Source organism: Pteronotus mesoamericanus, unplaced genomic scaffold (assembly GCF_021234165.1).
Source record: "Pteronotus mesoamericanus isolate MK-2021 breed Mesoamerican mustached bat unplaced genomic scaffold, CSHL_Meso_final scaffold_85, whole genome shotgun sequence".
Lineage (NCBI taxonomy): Eukaryota > Metazoa > Chordata > Mammalia > Chiroptera > Mormoopidae > Pteronotus > Pteronotus mesoamericanus.
The window spans coordinates 21,358,215-21,378,564 of record NW_026555329.1 but is presented as its reverse complement, the minus strand read 5'-3'; the positions used below and the strand labels follow the sequence as shown (position 1 = coordinate 21,378,564).

General features: G+C 37.6%; 1 protein-coding gene across 5 annotated transcripts in view; it reads left to right on the top strand.

Annotated features, from left to right (window-relative positions):
• Positions 1-20,350, top strand: part of ANKIB1 (ankyrin repeat and IBR domain containing 1) — a 144,994-nt gene that overhangs the window by 9,285 nt on the left and 115,359 nt on the right. The window contains exon 2 of one of the 5 annotated variants that reach the window (XM_054564117.1): positions 11,921-12,115. The exons of the other annotated variants lie outside the window; for them this stretch is intronic. The gene's annotated coding sequence lies outside the window, so the exon portion shown is untranslated. The remainder of the gene's footprint in view (positions 1-11,920; positions 12,116-20,350) is intronic. 5 annotated transcript variants of the gene reach the window in all.

Sequence of the window (20,350 nt, the reverse complement as noted above, 5' to 3'; positions counted from 1 at the left end):
AATTTAATCCTTTGGTGTCTCTCTAATTTTACAAGCATGTGCTTGCTGTGTGATCTCTCCAGGGCTCTCAACTCTTAAGTGTTAACACTTGGATAAATAATCTTTTTAGGGTTCTTCTTGCTCTGAAATGTGACTTGACATGACATCCACAGAATTACTTAAAAAGTTAGGACATGATATTCTAATTGGAAAAACATTACCTTTCCTGTAGAAGAGGGAGAACTGGAAGGAGGGATCAAGGTTGGGCTGATACCTTGGTATTACAGAATGAAGAGAAACAAGGAAATTCATGGGGAGGAGGTTTAAAAACAATTGGAATGTGGTTTAAATGTTAGATGCATATGGCAATTGAAAGTGAAAAGTTTCCAATGATCAAGGATTTTATAGCCTAATAGCCTTTTTCATCTGACATTCCTTGAAAAAACTGAGCCTTAATGTTCCAAGCTATAACTTCTCAAAGTTTGGCATCTGTCAGAATTACTGGGAGGGATTATTATTCATGCACAATTACTGGGCTCCATCCCGAGAGTTTCTGATTCAGTAAGGCTGGGGTGGGACCTGAGAGTTTTTGTTTTGTTTTATTTTTAAAATTTGTTTATTGATTTTAGAGAGAGAGGAAGGGGGGCAAGAGAAAGAGAAACATTGAGGTAAGAGAAAAATATCAATTGGTTGCCTCCCATACGTGCCCCAACAAGGGATTGAACCTGCAACCTAAGTATGTGCCATGACTGGTAATTTAACTGCAGCCTTTTGGTATGTAGATCAACACTCCAACTAACTGAGCCACACTGGCAGGGCAAGAGTTTTCATTTCTAACAAGTTCCTGGATGCTTCTGGGGTTGCTGGCATCTATTGTATGGAATTAATTTATTTCTTTTATGCCTCTGGAATGGTACTTGTTGTATACAAGCATTGGGAAAATTGAAAAAATAGTTCTTCAGATCATTTTTGTGTGCTCAGAGTTTTTTAGATGAGAGGCTCTGATGGGGGAAATAATAAAATTAATCTGTAATTCCAAACCTTATCTTATGAAAGAGGGTAAAAACAATGTTGCGTGGATGTAGAAAGATTAATCTACCAGTCAGGTGCAGGATGGATTGGAGTGGGGAAAAACAGGGTTTAGATCCATTTACTCAGGAGCTTCTCTCATCTACTTTCTATCTCTAGAATATGTTTTAAAAGAGACGGCTGTTCATTTGGAATTTTGTGCTCTTAAACATAGTTAACATCTAGCACACATCAAGAACCAGTCGTAAACATAGCATGTACCATAATGTCAGCATGCTAGTTTGTAAACTCAGTGTCATTTTCATGATTGTCTCATGACCTTCCTTTCTCATACCTTTTATCCTTGGTGTGGTTTGTATATACTTCTCTCTTGCCAATTGGATTTCTGGTTTCTAATTTTTTTATCCTATTTAACATACACACACACACACATATATACACACACTAAATAATTTGTAATTCAGTATCTAAATTAGATAGGAGAAAAATAATAGCATTTTAAAATTGGAAAAACTTGTGGAAAATATCACTGACTTTATATTTTTATATTAAATTGCTTTTAGAAAAAGTACACACTCTAAATATTGCCAACTTCCAAGTTATATCTCCAGCCCACACCTTTATCCTCAGCTTCAGATTTGTATATTCTTTGGGCTACCTAACATTTAGTAGGCCTTTCAAATGAATCATGTTCAAAAATAAGACTATCTCCCCCTTCCCACTCACACCTCACCTCCTGTAATCTTCCCCTTTCAGCGATGGTAACTCCATCCTTCCAGCTATGTGGCCCAAGAATCTGAGAGTCATTCTTTTTCCTTTTCTTTCAGTGCCTGCTTCTAAGATGTCAGCAAATTCTGTCAGTTCTTACCTTGAGAGTTCATCCAGAATCTGATCACATAGTCACCATCTCCATTGCAAGCTCCTAGGTCCAAGCTAACATCATCTTTTACTTGGATTAGTGCTGCCATTCCCTAAATAGTCTCCCTGCTTCTAGCCTTGCTGTCACCCTCATTAGTCTTCTTCTCATTAGACAGGCAGCCAGGGTGATCCTGTTAAATATAAGTTAGGTCATTTCATTTCTTTGCTAAAAACCTTCTTGTGGCTTCTCTTTTCACCCAGAATAAAAGCCTGGTGATTTACAATGACCCTTCAAGACCCTAAACCATCCACCTGCCCCCATTATGTACTTCTCTTTACTTAAGATACTACTTTCTTTCCTCACTTTATAGTACAGTCACACGGCCTCCTTTCTGTTTCTTGAATACATAGGGCATGCTCCTTTTTCCTGGCTGTTTCCTCTGCCTGGAATACTCTCATTCCTAGATATTATATGCCTCACTACTTCCTTTACTCAAATGTCACTTTCCTTCATTCTTTTAAAAATTATAACATCTCCTTTATGGCTTTATTATTTTTTTAATTTCATTTATTTATTTTTAGAGAGAGGGGAAGGAGGGAGAAAGAGAGAAACATTGATATGTGAGAGAAACATTGACTGGTTGCCTCCTGCCTTGCCCCCAACTAGGGACCTGGCCCTCAACTCAGGCTTGTGCCCGTACTGGGAATTGAACCAGCAACCCTTTGGTTCATATGCCAACACTAAATCCATTGAGCCACACCAGCCAGGGCAATTATTATTTTTTAAGTACCAATTTACACTGTTGAATACAGAGTGTAAACCCCATGGGAACAGCAATTTTAGTTTATTTTGTCCCTGCTGTATTTCCTTACACCTAGAATAATACCTGTCACATGGTAGGAACTTAATATTTGTTGCACAAACTTATTTTTTTATGTGCCTAGAAAAGTAATATGTCTTGGCTCTGAGAAACGCACCTGACAGTCATGTGCTTCGAGCATAGGCTACCTACCAGTCATTGACTTCCAGCTCTTATTCTGCTTCTCCCCTTTCTAAAAACATATTCTATGCCTATATTTTTAACTTGAAATTACTGTTTGATTTTTTAAAAGATTTTATTTATTTTTAGAGGAGAAGGGAGGGAGAGAAACACCAATGTGTGGTTGCCTCTCACGTGCCCCCAACTAGGGACCCAACCCGCAACCCAGGCATGTGCCCCAACTGGGAATTGATCTGGCAATTCTTTGGTTCACAGGCCAGCGCTCAATCCACTGAGCCACACCAGCTAGGGCTGTTTGACTGATATTTTTTGGAACATACTTCCCCTGTCATAAATTCTAGTTCCTAACTTCATGTATTATTTTGGGAAATAATTAAACATCCTTTAATCTTCTGTAAAATATGTGAGTTATTAATTGTTGTCATTAAATGTGGCATTTCCTAACAGTCACAGTAATATTTTGGTATGCATCTTGCTTTTAGATGACTCTCTATCAATATCTATAACTTGATACCATAGCTGCTTTTATATTCTCTAAGAAAGGTCAGTATCAGTTTCCCCTATAACAACCTCGATGTAGAGTTCTTGGCCTTGTTTTGTTTTTTGAGAGTTTTGAGGGTTTTAGTGTTTTTGGGTAGTCAGTGCTTAATAACTTAATTGGAGCACTTAGGTCCCACATAGGTACCTTGCGCTCTTTCTCTTTTTCCTTTTCTTTTGGCCCAAGAAGAATTGAGTTTTATATACTTGTTGTGGAAGTCATATGCTTTAAATTTTTCATTTCAGCAATTGTGCCAAATTGTCGGATCATGTTTTGAATCATGTCCTAGCTTTTTAATGTGAGTCACTATAACGCTTATGTTTATCCTGTTGCCATTTTTTCAGGAAGCATAAGTGGCTCAAATTTCAATCCTTCCTATATTTTTTAGATGTTATTATATTTCTCCGCCTTCATTACTTCATTAAGGTATATGAAATATAAAATGAATTTGAAAACATTAAGTCAAGCACACAGGATTCAGTTTCTTGTTTCCAAAGTTGGAAAGTTTCCATTTTCAGACTGGGTCTATTATGGCTTGGATAACAGACAATAGACCTGAGGACGCCTTTAACCTTACTTGTATTTTGTTGCTATGGCAGTGGAATGTACTTAATGCTAAGATTCACTGTCAATAACTTAAGATATATAAAATATAGATGAATTCTTTCTTCATATGCAAACCAGAACTTGAATGTCAATGTGTATAGTAATAGGGGCTTTGCTGAGGAAATAGATAAATACATGGTTTACCGCATCCTGTGGAGACAAAAAGCACAGATTCAAAAATATATACGTTAACCCATAATAGTGGGTAAATTGGAATCAACTTATGCAAAGCAATAAAGGACTAAATTATTTGTATGTGAGACTTTGATAGTATTAAAATGATGTATTCAAGGGATATTTAATCAAGTGGGAAAATTCTCATGATAAAAGTTGAGTACAAAAGAAAAATTCCAACTTTGTTACACAGCATGGTCCGGTTCTGCACGTAAAAGAAGGCTTCATACATATTGAAAGAAAATATGCCAATATGTTAACAGTGATTATTCCAGGGTTGAAGATTATAGTGACCTTTTTGTTTTATTCTTTATACTCTCCTATATATTTCCCAATTTTATATTTTCTGTATATAATTTTATTAAGTATTTTTTAAAAGGATAACTATATGATTCTAGGCAAGTTAGTAATAATGATGTTGGCTACACTATATTGAGTTCTTACTGTTTAGCAAGCATTGAATGCACTTTTATGTATTTTTCCACCCTTATAATATCCCAGCAATGTACACTTAATTATCTACTTGTGCACAATGGGAGAAAAATCCCAAAATTTATAAACGTCTTTTAAGCTAATAAACGTTCAAGCCAGGATTCAAACAGAAGTTTGTCCTCAGAATTTTCTGAATATACCATAAGGCCTTTCCAAAAATAGTTAAATCCCCAAAGCCTGTGTTTCTTTACTGTAAAATATAGGTGGGATCATTGTACAGATTAAATGACAGAAAGTACACAAACCACACGACTACATTTTTTCTGTTAGCATCTCCTTACATCTGTGTAAGGAGATGCTCCTTAACATCTCCAGATCTAAGCTTCTGGCCTTTTTTACAGTCCATTTCTGCACCTGTGTTGCACTGTTGTTAAATATTGTTATTAACAACATCATCTGAAATTTAACTCTGTAATATTAAACCTGTAAATTGCATTTTTTCAAGGAAGAGAAAAGTATTTCATGGATGGGAATTGTATTATTTATAGCTTATGCTTCAATAGTACAATTTGGCGGTCATTGATGAAAGTTTCATTCTCATGAGGATCAGTGATACTTTGTGCAAAGGGGTAAAACTTAATGTTTCTCACCTTCCTTAAAAGATGTTTAAGAAACCTGATATTTTGTTTAAGCTCAGAAGGACTTGTATTCCTTCCCTGAATTCTGAACAAATTAAGGTCAAAACAGTAAGCATATCCAGTTTTTTCTCTCCTGACTTGCTAATATCCCTAGAGTAGATGAAGGTCAGGAATAAGATGCCCACTGGGCTCCTTGCAAATGGAAGAAAGCATTTGAAATGAGGAAGAAGTGTTACTCTCAACACCTTTTCCAAGTTTTTTACTTGTATTTAGAAGTTAGTGTAAAAAGGCTGTTGAAATGCCTAAGTATGATGAATTGAGTCCTGTCTGATAGCTATTTTTATAGTCCACAAAATACATAGATAATAAATTGCTTACTCTGATATATTCAGAGTTACGCTGCTTTTTATGGATATAATAAACACCTCCAAGAAAATTCAGGGCAAATGTGATTTTAAGTATTATTATATTTGGGCTTTGTATTTTTCTACTTGAGTATCTTAACTCCTATTTATGGAAAATATAAAGAAGTATAGAATTACCTACTCACAAGTTTACATTTTGAGTGGATTTTAGAAGCCATTCCTATCCTGGCTAGTGTGGCTCCATTGGTTGGAGCATCATCCCATAAACTGAAAAGGCTGTGGGTTCAGTTCCTGGTGGGGGCACATACCTGGGTTTGTTCCCCAGAAAAGGTGTGTACGGGAAGCAGCTAATCTATGTTTCTCTCTTTCTCCCTTCCTCTCTCTCTAATAGCAATGGGGAAAAAAATGCCCTCGGGTGAGGGAAAAAAAACATGGCTTTAGACAATGATCGTATAGATTTTTTGTATGTTTTAGCTACTGCATAGTATTCTATTGAATGATTAACCACCATTTTATCTGTTCTACTGATGAATAGCGAAATTATTCAACCAGTTTCAAGATAACGGTTTTCCTAGAAGAGGGAAGGAGGGAAAAGACTGTGGCAGAGGGAAAATGTAATTATGTGTGTTATCTTTAGAAAATGTAGAGATTTGAAACAGTTTTGGGGGAAAAGACAGTAACATTGTGGATGTGAAGTAAACTGATATTAACAGAGTCTTGTTTGAGATATTTTTGCTTTCCCTACAATCATGAAGCTGTTCTCCCATGTTTTTCTTCTGAAAGCACTATTGTTTTGCTTTTCACATTTAGATCTGTAATTCATCTGGAATTTGACTTTTGTGTGGGGTTTTATGTAGGGTTCAAGAATTTTTTTTTCCCCCAGAGTGGATACAATTGACCAAGCATTTATTGAAAAGGCCATCCTTTAAGGGAGGAGATATTTTAATGGAAAATAATAGAACATGTTTGCATGCTGATAAGTAATCTAGGCCTAAATTATTCTCTAGACTTTGGGGAACTGATGGCACAGGAAGGAATAAGGTAAATGAAAGAACATAGATTTTGAAAAGGAAGGAAAGGTTTTTTGAAAATAAGGAATCCATAGCATAAGTAGAACATTTGCTTTTGCATTGAAATGAATGCCCTTTCCTTCTGTAACAGGAAGAAAATAATAATGAATGTAAATGCAGAACAGTTTATAGGATTGACTATGAGAAGATGAAGAAATTTCCTCTGTATGCGTCTGCTTTGTTCATGAGTTAAGAGTGGGGCCCAAGAGGGTAGGTCTATGAGGGAAGAGTTGTAGAGGATTGAGGAGAAATGAGAAAGTATGAAAGCCCAGTTCATTCTTGTTCTTTCTTTCTCATACCTTCAAATTCTGTGTGAGAGAGAATCTGACTGCTTAAGTTAGTGACCAATACAAAGCTTTCTCTCTCAGGTAAACTATTGAACCAGACCTTGTAATAGGCTACAGCTATTGGCTTGCCTGGAAGGTTCACTTTGGATCAGATGTCTGGCCTTAACTTAGTTGAGGTATCTATGGGCCAGTTGCAATGCGAGAAAATGCATACTATAAAACATGGTGACTTACATGTCTGTCTTCGTACAGAAGGAAACACTTCTTTCTTGGTCCCTCCACGAAAGTCCTAGAATTAAGTCAATGGTCCAGTTTGGATGATATGAACCAGTGACTGTGGTTAGGGTAATAGAAAACACTAAATAGCCAGATTTGAGCCATATGCTCACCCCTGGAGTGGAGCCAGCCTTATTTAAACCATGTCCTGATTGTGGTGGAAGGGTGTTTCTCCAGAAAAATTGGATTGCTCTTACTAGAAAGGTTGGAACAGCTTCCAGGTAAATAAAAATATACTGGAATATAATGGATGAAAGCATTTGTAGGCCTTTGGTCTTTAAAGGAGTAAGACTGTCTCTATGTAAAATAAGTATGATATAAAATCAGTGAATTAAAAACTGAAGCAGTCATGCTGTAAGGCTTTAATCTTTTATAATTTGTCTTGACTGTTAGTGTCCCTTGACTTAATAGCAGTGTCACCACCATGGACTGTGGGTGTTTCCTTTCAGATTACATCTCTTCCTTTATCGTACATTAAATTTTTGTTTGGTATGTTTTGTTCAACGGATTTAAGGGAGAATAAATACCTTTCATTTTTAGAACAGCTTGTGGTAGGATGTTTGGGAAGGGCATTTACTCTAAAGTATAAATTATTCATCACAGGAAGATGCTTTTGCAGACATGACAACAGACCACACACAGTGTTTGTTAGAGTTTTCTTAATGCTTGACATTATGCACAAAGAACATTAGAAATTGTATCTTTCATATTCTAATACAATTTAAAGTATTACACAGTTCTTGTAGGACAGGTTCACTTCTGAAATCTCTAATAGCATGTTTTTTAGATTGAATCAGTGGGATAGCATTGAGGGACAGGAAAATACTAAAATGTCCCCAGATTCTAAACTAGTTTCCTTAGGTTGAGGGCCATAGTTACCTAGCAGTAGAAGAGTTTGGCTAACATCAGATGAACCTATGATTCTGAAATGAATTTTCATTTAGAAAAAAGTAGGATCTGATAGAAAAATGTCTTTTTGTTGTGGTTTATTCTTTAAGTAATAGAAGTGAAATGGAACTACATAGAAAAGTATCTTTGTGTTGTGCTTTCCTTGATGCACAGTGATTGTTCAGTAACAGAATCTGAATAGTTGAAGAACAGGTAAAGATATGATTTTGGGGGGAAGTTGTGTAATGAAAATTCTTTTCCTGTTATTTGTAGGCACCTGTAGCCCTAATATAAACAAGAATTATTCTGACTTCTACATAAACCCAAGGCAACTTGGTTCATTGATAACTTCCAACGTGTTAGTTAGCATCACCCAGTATATAGTTAAGTATATTGGTGACATCAGCATAGTATTCTCTTCCTTCTCACAGTTGAAAGCATTTGACTACCTTTCTTGCCAGCCATTCACAATACAGTTTCCTGTCATTTTTAAGTATTTCACTGTAAATAGTGTGCCAAAAAGATACTTGAGGAACATCTGTGCATGGCAGAGAGAGGCTGACACAAATAAACAGGGGATACCTAGATAATTTTTTGATAAACAGGGAGCAGAGGAAGTATTTTTCAATTTAATTTTTAAATTATTTAGTCATATTGACTTTTCTTGGTATACAGTTCTTTGAATGTTATTACACTATAAATTGGTATATGATCATCATCATAATCAGAATACAGAACAGTTCTGTCACTACAAAAAACCCCATTGCCCTATCCCTTGGTAGTTATACCCTATTCTACCCCTAACCCTTGGCAGTAACTGATCTGTTCACCACTATAGTTTTGTCTTTTTGAAGATGTAGTATAAATGGAATCATACAGCGTGTAAAACTTTGAGACTGGCTTTTTTATTCAGCATAATGCCTTTTAGGTTCATCCATGTTGTGGTCTTTCCATTGTTGGATATGTGATTTGTGAATATTTTCCCCAAGTTTGTAGTTTGTCTTTTCAGTCCCCTAACAACAGTGTCTTCTGCAGTATAAAGGTTTGTAATTTTAATAAAGTCTAATTTATCAAATTCTTTCTTTTGTAGATCATATTTTTAATGTTATGTTAAGAACTCTGCCTGATTCCAAGTCATGAAGATTTTCTCCTATGTTTTCTGAAAGTTTTAAGTTTTACTTTTAGATCTGTAAACCATTTTTAGTTAATTTTGTATAAGTTGTACTCGCCCCTTAGGTCATGGTTAATTTCTTTTTTTAAATGTATTTTATTGATACGTTATTACAGTTGTGCCAGTTTTTCCCCCTTTGCCACCCTCCACCTGTTACGCCCACTCCCTCTGGCAGTCCTCCACCCCCTTTAGTTCATGTCCGTGGGTCATGCAAGTGAGTTCTTTGGCTACTCCATTTCCTACACTATTCTTAACATTCCCCTCTCTATTCTGTACCTACCAGTATGCTTCTTAATCCCTGCACCTTTTCCCCCTTCTCCCCTTTCCCCCCTTCCAACTGATAACCCTTCAGATGACCTCCATATCTTTGATTCTCTTTTTTGTTCTGCCTGTTTGCTTAATTTGTTTTTTAGATTCAGTTATTGATAGTCATGAATTTATTGCGATTTTAATATTCATAGTTTTGATCTTCTTTTTCCTAAATAAGTCCCTTTAATATTTCATATAATAATGCCTTCATGATGATGAACTCCTTTAGCTCTGTCTTGTCTGGAAAGCACTTTATTTATCTTTCAATTTTAAATGATTGCTTTGCTGGATAGAGTAATCTAGATTGTAGGCCCTTGCAAAGTATTCATCACTTTGAATACTTCTTGCCAGTCTGTTTTAGCCTGCAATGTTTCTTTTGAGAAATCAGCTGATAATTGTATAGGAACTCCTTTGTAGGTAACTCTACTTTCTCTTGCTGCTTTTAAGATTTTCTCTTTATCTTTAACCTTTGGCATTTTGATTATGATGTGTCTTGGTGTGGGCCTCTTTCTGTCCATCTTGTCTGGGACTCTCTGTGCTTCCTGAACTTGCATGTGTATTTCCTTCACCAAATCAGGGAAGTTTTCTTTCATTATTTCTTCAAATAACTTTTAATTTCTTGATCTTTCTCATCTCCTTCTGGAACCACGGCAATTTGAATGTCGGTACATTTGAAGTTGTCCCAGAGGCTCCTTAGCCTATCCTTATCTTTTTTGGATTATTTTTTCTTCTTGCCGTTCTGATTGGATGTTTTTTTTTCTCCCTTGTGTTCCAAATCGTTGATTTGATTCTCAGCTTCATTTGCTCCACTTTTGATTCCTTGTAACTTTTTCTTTTAATTTCACTTAATGTAACCTTCATTTCTCCCTGAATCTTTTTTTGTGCTGTTGGAGTACCCAGTGAGTTCCTTGAGAATCCTAATAACCAGTGTTTTGATCTCTGCATCTGATAGATTGCTTATCTCAATTTTGTTTAGTTCTTTTTCCGGAGTTTTGTTCTGTGTTCTACTTGGGCCATATTTTTTATCTTACCATTTTGGTTAACTCCCTATGTTTGTTTCTGTGTGTTAGGTAGAGCTACTTTGACTCCCTGTCTTAGTAGCGTGGCCTATTGTAGAAAAGCGCATCCATAAGTTGTAGGGGGCAGAGACTTACGTAATCACCGGGGCTTGGCCGGGGAGGGGGCACAACCTGTGACGTCGCTTTGTGGCTCTGTGTGGGAGAAGGCTCAGGAAAGGGACAGTGGCTGCTGCCTGGCCTCTGGAGTTTTGTCTGTGAGGAAGCTGTCTCCCGGCATTTGTCCTGATGTCACACACTTCAGGTTCTCCCCATATGCCACTGGTGCCCTTCTAGCTGCTCCCTCAGTGCTGGAGCCCAGAGGGAGTGAGTCTATATAAGTCCTAAGTCCACTGCAGGCCCTTTAGAAGGAGATGCCTAAGAATCCCTATCCCAATGCCCACTGGTTTTTACAGCCAGTGGACCTACCTTCCTGTCACTGTAACCCTGGGCTGGGTGGTCTTGTGTGAGGCTAGGATCCCTCATTCCCAAGGTATCCTTCCCGATTTTTATCTACCACACATGGGTGTGGAAACTGACTGTTCTGTGTCTGTGCTCCTCCTACTTGTCTGAATGAATGTGACTTCTTTTTCTTTGGTATTTGGACTTCCATATAGCTCGATTTTATGATGATTCTCGTTGATAGTTGTTTTGTAATTTAGTTGTAGTTTTCACTGTGGTTGTGTGAGGAGACAAGCTGTATGCTTCCATCTTGACTGGAAGTCAGCGTGACTGTCTCACAGACTTTTTTCTTTTTTTAATTTTTTATTGTCAACACTGTTACAGATATCTCCCATTTTACTCCCCTTGCCCACCTCCACCCAGCTCCCCTATTTATTTGTTTCAGCGTCTTTATACCATAATACAGATATTTCTCAAGGGTCTTTCCTTTTCCTTCCCTCCCCTCCCGTCCCCTCTCCTCTCTCTTTGCATGTGGATAACTAGTTGTCCCAAAACCGGTTAAAAAAAACCCTCTCTATTGAATTGCTTCACTAACTTTGTAAAAAATGAACTGACCATATTTGTATGGGTTTGTTTCTGGACTTTGTTTTTTATTGCATGAATCTGTGTGTCTCTCTCTTTCTTAATACCATACTGTCTTAATTATTGTTGTGCTAGAGTAAGTCTTAAGATCAATTAGTGTTTTTTTCCAATTTTATTCTTTAAAAAATTTTTAATTATTACAGTTTCTTTGCCTTTACATTTACAGTAGTACCATGGTACTCATCGTTAATTCATTCCAGAACTCATGATGAGTGCCAGAAACAACGAGCACTGAATGATGAAGCATTTTCTCTTGTGGGGCAGTATCATGACTTATACAAGTTCTAGCAAGTGTGACGAGTCCCAAGCAAGCACCGAATGCTGACACATTATTTTTGTCATCAAAATATGACGAGTACAGTGTTTGATGAGTTCTGAAGCTGACAAGTATCGAGGTATGACTGTAAATTTTAGAATCAGCTTGTCTATATTTAAAAGGCCTCCTAGGATTTTGATTGTAATTGCATTAACCCTGTAGATCAATTTGAGGAGAATAGACATCTGTAACTATGTCAAGTCTACAAAAGTTTTTAAAAGATCTCTGTCTTCACAGAGATGACATGTTGTATCCATGGTCCAAAAATAAGGATACTATAGACAAAGGAGCAACCAGGTGATAAGAAAGAGCTATGGAAATTAACATATAATAACTGAAATTTAAGTCAATACAATAGTCCTGGCTGGTGTGGCTCAGTGGATGGAGCACCAGCCTGCAAACCAAAAGGTCGCCGATTCTATTCCCAGTCAGGGGACATGCCTGGGTTGCGGGCTGTGTCCCGAGTTGGGGGTCTGTGAGAGGCAACCGATCGATGTCTCTCTCACATATCAATGCTTCTGTCCCTCTTTCTCCCTCCCTTCCCCTCTCTCTAAAAATAAAATCTTAAAATAAATAAATTTAGTACTTTAGATGGAAGATAAACTTAAGAAAATCTTCCTGAAAGTTGAACAAAAAGGAAAAGAGATAAAATGGCTTCTGGTCAAGATGGTGGCGTAGACATAATGGTTCGCCTCTTCACACAACCACAACAAAATTACATCTAAAATATAGAATAGCCATCGCTCAGAACCATCAGAAATCGAGATGAATGGAAGTCTGAAAACTATGGAATTAAAGAAACCACATCCATCCAGACTGGTAGGAGGGGCACAGACACAGAATGGGCTGGTCCCACACCCACGTATGGTGAATAAAAATTTGGGAGGGATATCAAGGAGTCCCATCCCACACCAGTTTCCCAGGCCAGGGTTCCAGTGCCAGGAAGATAAGTCCCCAAAATTTCTGGCTGCAAAAAAGCAGCAGGGATTTAGTTGGTTCTGGTGCCCCAAGAAGTTCCTCTTAAGGAACCCACACATGGACTCACCTACTCAGACTCACTCCCTTGGCTCCAGTGGCTTGAGGGGCACCAGTGGGATACAGAGGAAGGCTGAGGTGTCTGGCCTCAAGGCAAACAGAGGCCACTGTCCCTTTTCTGGGCCCTCCCCGCTCAGAGCCCATGCAGGCTGCTTTTCCATATGAATGGCTGGTCTTGGAACATATTTCACAACTTCCTAAATCCTCTCAAACTAGCAGCAGCTGCCCTCAGTGAGCCCCAGGCCCTGAACTAGCTGCCTAGATTCACAGCTTGGCTTCACCTGGAAATCTCCAAGTGTAGCACAAGTAGCAGCCATCTCAGATTGCTTTATAACTCAGGCAGTGTGGCCCTGTGCAAAACACAGGTCAGGGCAGATCTTGGCCTGCACCACATGGGAAACCGCAGGGCCAACTCACCCAGTGGACAGCCACAGACCAGGTTGGAGTACTACTACCCTGCCCCTGCACAGCTGATCCTCCATGGAGGGCAGAGGTTGGTGGTAAGTGGTCACAGCCAACCATTGCAGCTGACTGGAGTCCATGGTAGATCTTTCTCATTGATCTTCCAACAGCAACCAAGGCTAACTACAAGAGGAGGGTGTACCTCTAATACCCAGCTTGGGTGATGGGGAAGCCGTGCCACTGGATCCTGCAGGACACCTACTACATTAGGCCACACTGCCAAGATATGGAGTCAGAGCATCTCTACCTGATACATAGAAACAAACACAGGGAGGCTGCCAAAATGAGGAGACAAAAAGCATGACCCAAATGTAAGAACAGATCAAAATTCCTGAAAAAGAACTAAACAAAATGGAAACAAGCAATCTCTCAGATGCAGAGTTCAAAGCACTGGTTATAAGGATGCTCAAGGAAATTAGTGAGTACCTCAATAGCATAACAAAGATACAGTCAGAAACAAAAGATAGACTAATTGAAATAAAGAACAATTTACAGGGAAACAACAGTAGAGTGAGTGAAGCTGAGAACCAAATCAATGATTTGGAACATAAGGAAGCAAAAAACCATGCAGAACGTTAAGAAGAAGAAAAGAATACAAATAAACAAGGATAGTGTAGGCAAGCTGTGGAACAACTTTAAGCAATCCAACATTCAGATCATAGGTGTGCCAGAAGGAGAAGAGAAAGAGGAAGAAATTGGAGATCTATTTGACAAAATAATGAAAGAAAATTTGCCTAATTTAGTGAAGGAAATAGACATGCAAGTCCAAGAAGCACAGAGTCCCAAATAAGATGGAAGCAAAGAGGCCCACACCAAGACAAATGCCAAAGGTTAAAGATAAAGAGATGGCTGGGGGTGGGAGGGTGTGAGAGAATGGATGAAGAGGTGAGGGGATTAAGAAGTACAGTAGGTAGTTACAGAATAGCCATGGGGGTGTAAAGTACAGTTTAGGAAGCTAAAGAATTTAACATTTGTGACTGGCGGACATGAACAGGGGTGGGGGATTGCCTGAGGCAATCAGTGCTAGGTGGAGGGGTGCAAAGAAGGAATAATCAGGACAACTAATAGTATAATCAATAAAATATTTTTTAAAAGAGGGAAGAAGGAAAAAAGAACATGAGAGAAAGATTAAAACATTAAAGTATATAGTTAGGAGATCTATTATTAAATAATAAGCGTTTCAGAAAGTGAGAACAGAGAAATTAAGAGGCAAAGATGGTAAAGAATTTGTGCTAAAATTGAATGGAGGAGATAAATGTCCATTTTGGAAAAGTGAATTAAAAACACACATCGACACGCACAACTTTATAGAGACAGAAAGTAGAATGGAAGTTGCTAGGGGCTGTGGGGAGGGAGAAATGTGGAATTACTATTTAGAGGGTACAGATTCTCAGTTTAGGAAAACGAAAATTTGGAGACACGTGTTGGTGATGGTTGCACAATATGAATGTATTTAATGTCATTGAATTGTACACCTAAAAACAGGTAAAATGGCAAGTTTTATGTTATGTCAAAATTTTATATTAAGATCAAAATTTTATATTAAGAATAAGAGAGGAGACAACCACAGACGAAAGATTTCAAAAAGTTTTGAGCCCTGGCTGGTACAGATCAGTGGATTGAGCACTGGCCTGCAAACTGAAAGGTCGCTGGTTTGATTTGCGGTCAGGACATAGTCCTGGGTTGCGGGCCAGGTCCTTGGTTGGGGGCATGTGAGAGGCAGTGGATCCATGTTTCTCTCGCACATTGTTATTTCTCTCCTTTTTCTCCTTCCCTTCACTCTCTATAAAAATAAATAAATAAAATCTTTTTTTAAAAAGTTTCAAAAGCTAGAATGCACACACACACAAGGCAACTGCACAACTAAACAAAGTTCAAACCTAATTCTGCAATTGTTAAAGGAAAAAGAAAAGCAGGCTGATAAGTGCTGAAGAGCACCAAAATAATAATAATAATAATAATAATCCCCACAAAGGACTTGTGGGCACTGGTAACTCTGAATGAAGAAGTATGAGATGTGGCTAAAAAAAGCAGAGATTGACAATTTTTATGAGGAGTAAATTTAGCCAGATCTTCTGCCCCATTCTGTGCAGCTGAGCTATTCTGTTCTGGAAGAAGAGAGGAGGTATTAGCTGGACAAAATGTGCCATAAGCACAGGGACGGACAGTTCAGGTGAGGCACCATTCTGAAATGAGATTAGGTTGAAGTGTACAAACTAAATGACAAGAGCTCCCCCTGCTTCCTTCGTTCATTTAGTATAATAATAAACCTAAATGTTCTGCAGTTGGGGTCCACAGTGAAACCACTCAGCCAGTTTCATACTATAATGGACTCTGCTTGTTGTCAAGCTGTATAATTACATATAATGCCAAAACAGGCATTGGTGTACAAGTATCTCTATGTACCTCTCAAGACTTATTCTAGGACGGTAACAATTTTTTTAAGCTACAACCCACAGTAAGAAGTAATTTTATATATCATAACCTGGTATACACACGCTTGCATGCTCCATGTATGTGTGGGGGTGTGTGTGTGTATTTACAGGCCACTAAAGTAGGATTGTGGCCCTGGCCAGGTGGCTAAGGTGGTTGGAGCTTCATCTCGTACACCAAAAGCTTGATTTCGATCCCCAGTCAGGACACATACCTGTTGCAGATTTGATCCCCAGTTGAGGTGCATGTGGAAGGCGAATGATCAGTTTTTCTCTCTCTCTCTCCCCCTCCCTTTCTTTAAAATTAATGATAAAAAATATCCTCAGGTGAGGATTAAAAAAAAAAGGATTGTGACATCAGAGGTTAATTAGTCACTCATCCTCCCAACCCTGTTGACATTCCAGTAGCTTATTTGACCGTGGGTTTAGATTGATTTATTCTGTGAGTTCTCTGTAAATTATAGAAATCTCATTTAAAATTATTCAGATTCCTTAACTTCGTGGACATAAAAAGCTAATACAGATTTGCCCTGTTTTAAATTTTAGTGTATGCCTGATGTATTTCCTTATCTTTTTGTTTGCTTTCTTTTAATGCCTGGGTGTATTGGTTTAGTTTAAGTAACTTTAGTTTCCAGGACTATTCAAAAATCCATTGGAAGGAGGTAACGATAAGACACTACTCGGAAATTGTCTTACAGCTTGGGTTAGGACAGTCATTCATCACTTATCTAGTGGTCAGATTTCAAGCTCTTTCAACCATCCTAAAGTTATGAACCATTAGCAAGCAGGAAAAAGTTTCTGGAAAGAGAAAAATGGGAACGTACACATACTTATTAAATGCCTTCTAATGGAAGAGTTAAGGAAACAAATGTAGAGGGAATAGCACAAAGATTAGGATTCAAGTATTGATTTTTAAAGGTTTTTTTTTAGAGCTTTTTTAGGTTTACAGCAGAATTGAGAGGAAAGGACAGGGATTACCATATGTCACTTTCCTCCACACATATGCATGGCCTCTCGTCAGCATATCTCACCAGAGTGGTATATTGTTACAGTTCATATTTACACATCATTAATGCACATTAACACATCATAATTCCTAAAAATCCATAGTTGACCTTAGGGTTCATTTACATTTCGTGTTGTATATTTTATCAGTTTGGACAAATGTACAGTGATACATATCCATCATGATAATGTCATACAGAGTATTTTCGGTGCCCTAAGTAACCCTGTGTGCTATACCTGTTCATCCCTCCCTCCTCCTAACCCCTGGCAACCATTGATCTTTTTACTGCCTCCATATAGTTTTCCATTTTCCAGAATGTTATATAGTTGCAGTCTTATAGTCTATAGCCTTTTCAGATTGATTTATTTCACTTAGTAATGTGCACTTGTTTCCTCCGTGTATTTTCATAGCTTTATAGCTCATTTCTTTTTAGTACTGAATAGTATCACAGTGTCTAGATATACCACAGTTGATTTATCCATTCACCTATGAAGGGCATCTTACTTGCTCCCAAGTTTTGGCGCTGAAGAATAAAGCTGCTATAAACATCTGTGTGCAGGTTTTTGTGTGAGCGTAAGTTTTTAACTCCTTTGTGTAAATACCAAGGAGCACAGTTACTATCTGAATATGTGGTATGGTAAGAATATGTGTAGTTTTGTAAGAAACCACCAAACTACCTTCCACAGTGACTGTACAGTTTTGCATTCCCAAGAGCAATGAATGAGAATTCCTGTTACTTCAAACCCTTACCAGAATTTGGTGGTGTCAGTGTTCCAGATTTTGCCATTTTAATAGGCATTTAGTGGTATCTTGTTTTACATTAAATTTCCCTCATGACATAAAAATTATAATATTTTTCTAAAAATATATTTTTTATATATTAAAGAGAGAGATCAGTGTGAGAGAAACATTGATCATTTGCCTCCTGTACGCTCCACAACTGGGTACCAATCAAGGACCAAAACCCACAACCTAGGTAAGTGCCCATGAAGCTGCGACCTTTTGGTGTGCAGGACAGTACTTCAACCAACTGAGCCACACTGGCCACGACTAGAGTATCTTTTAATGTACGTATCTGTCACCTGGGTATCTTCTTTGGTGAGGTGACTGTTAAGGTCTTTGGTCCATTTTTTAAGTCAGGTTGCTTTCTTATTGTTCAGCTTTAAGAGTTCTTTATATGTTTTTGTTAAAAGCCCTCGATCTGATGTATCTTGCAAATATTTTCTTCCAGTCCATGGCTTGTCACCTCATTTTCTTGCCATAGTTTTTCAGAGAGAAGTTTTTAATTTTAAGGAAATTTAGTTTATTATTTCTATCATGAATTATACCTTTTGTTTTGTATTTTAAAAAGTCATCATCCCATTCAAGATCACCTAGGTTTCCTCCATTATCCTCTAGTAGTTTTATAGTTTTGCATTTCAGTTTTAGGACTCTGACCCATTTTAAATTAATTTTTTTTTCACCACCAAATTCTTTTTATTTTTAATTTTGTTTTTCAGTTACACTTTACATTCAATATAATTTTGTATTAGTTTCGGGTATACAGCATAGTGGTTAGATAATCATATACCTTAAAACAGTGATCCCCCCATATTTCAAGTATCCACTTGGCATCCTAAACACTTATTACATTGTTATTGACTGTATTTTCTATGTTGTACATTACATCCCATGACTATTTTTGTAACTACCAATGTGTACTTCTTAATCCCTTCACCTTCCACCTAGCTGCCTCTCCTCTGGAAACCATTATTCTGTTCTTTGTATCTGTGAATCTGTTTCTATTTGTTTGTTTGTCTACTGTGTTCTTTGGAGTCCACATATGGCGGGGGGCACAAAAAACCCTGAATTTATTTATAAAAAATTGTGTGTGTATTCTTACATGTTTAAACTTCTGTCACCTTCAAAGTACTCTCCATATGAGGCAGTACATTTATTGAGACTTCTTCCCAGTGCCCCAAACAGTTTTTGAACTCATCAATTTTAATGCCTTTTAGTGCTTCTGCTGTTTTTTGTTTCACCTCACCCACATCAACAAAATGTTGAGGACTATTTTCATCTGGGGAAACAAAAAGTCATTTGGGGCGAGATGAGGTAAATATGGTGAGGCATGGGGGTCATGTCACTTTTGGTCAAAAACTGCTGAACACTCAACACAGTATGGGCAGGAGTGCTCATAGATCACCCCTCGTGAAATGGGCAAATGCATTGAAAGAGTCTTAAACAAAAATTCACTGAAGCTGAACACAGCCTCTCACAACAATGCCAGCTCCCACACTGATACAGACGGGTTCCTAGAACACTTGCCTAGTGGGGGAAGCCTGTACTACAGGGAGCCCGCCTTCCGAAAATAATTCCGGTTTTTTGAGGATTCCCCCCACCCCATGTTAGTGAAATCATATGATATTTGTCTTTCTCTGACTTAATTCACTTTCCATGATAACTTCTAGGTACATTCATGTTGTTGAAAATAGTAAGATTAGTCTTTTTTATGGCTGAGTAATATTCCTATGTATATATGTATACCACAGCTTTTTTTATCCATTTGTCTATTGATGACCACTTGGTATTTTGATAGGAATTGCATTGAATCTATAGCTTGCTGTGGATAGTATGGATGTTTTACAATGTTAATTCTTCCTAGCCATGAGCACAGTGTGTGCTTCCACTTATTTGTACGTTACTCAGTGTCATTTTTCAGTGTCTTACAATTTCCTAAGTATGTCTTTTACTTCTTAGGTTAAATTTATTCCTAGGTATTTTAGGGGTTGGTTGGTTGGTTTGTTTTTTGAGACAATTGTAAATGTGATTGTTTTCTTAGTTTCTCTTTTGGATAGATCATTATTGGTATGTAAAAATGCAACTGATTTCTGAATATTTTGTGTCCTGCTACTTTATTGAATTCATTTATCAGTTCATTTAAACTTTAAATGAATTAATTTATAGTCCTTTGGTAGAATCTTTAGAGGGCTCTTTAGATACAGTATCCTGTCATCTGCAAAAGAATGGCAGTTTTACTTCTTCCTTTCTAATTTGGATGCCTTTTATTTCTTCTTCTTGTCTGATTGCTGTGGCTAGGACTTCCAGTATTATCTTGAATAAAAGTGGCAAAAGTGGATATCCCTGTCTTGTTTCTGATATTAAGGGGAAGGCTTTTAGTGTTTGCTCATTGAGTATCACGTTAGTTGTGGATTTGTCATATATGGTCTTTGTTACGCTAAGGTATGTTCCCTCCTTTTCCATTTTGCTGAGGGTTTTTAGCAAATGGCTACTGGCTTTTGTCAAATGATTTTTTTGCATCTATTGATATGGTCATATGATGTTTATCCTTGATTTTGATTATGTAATATATCACATTAATTGATATGTGGATACTGTA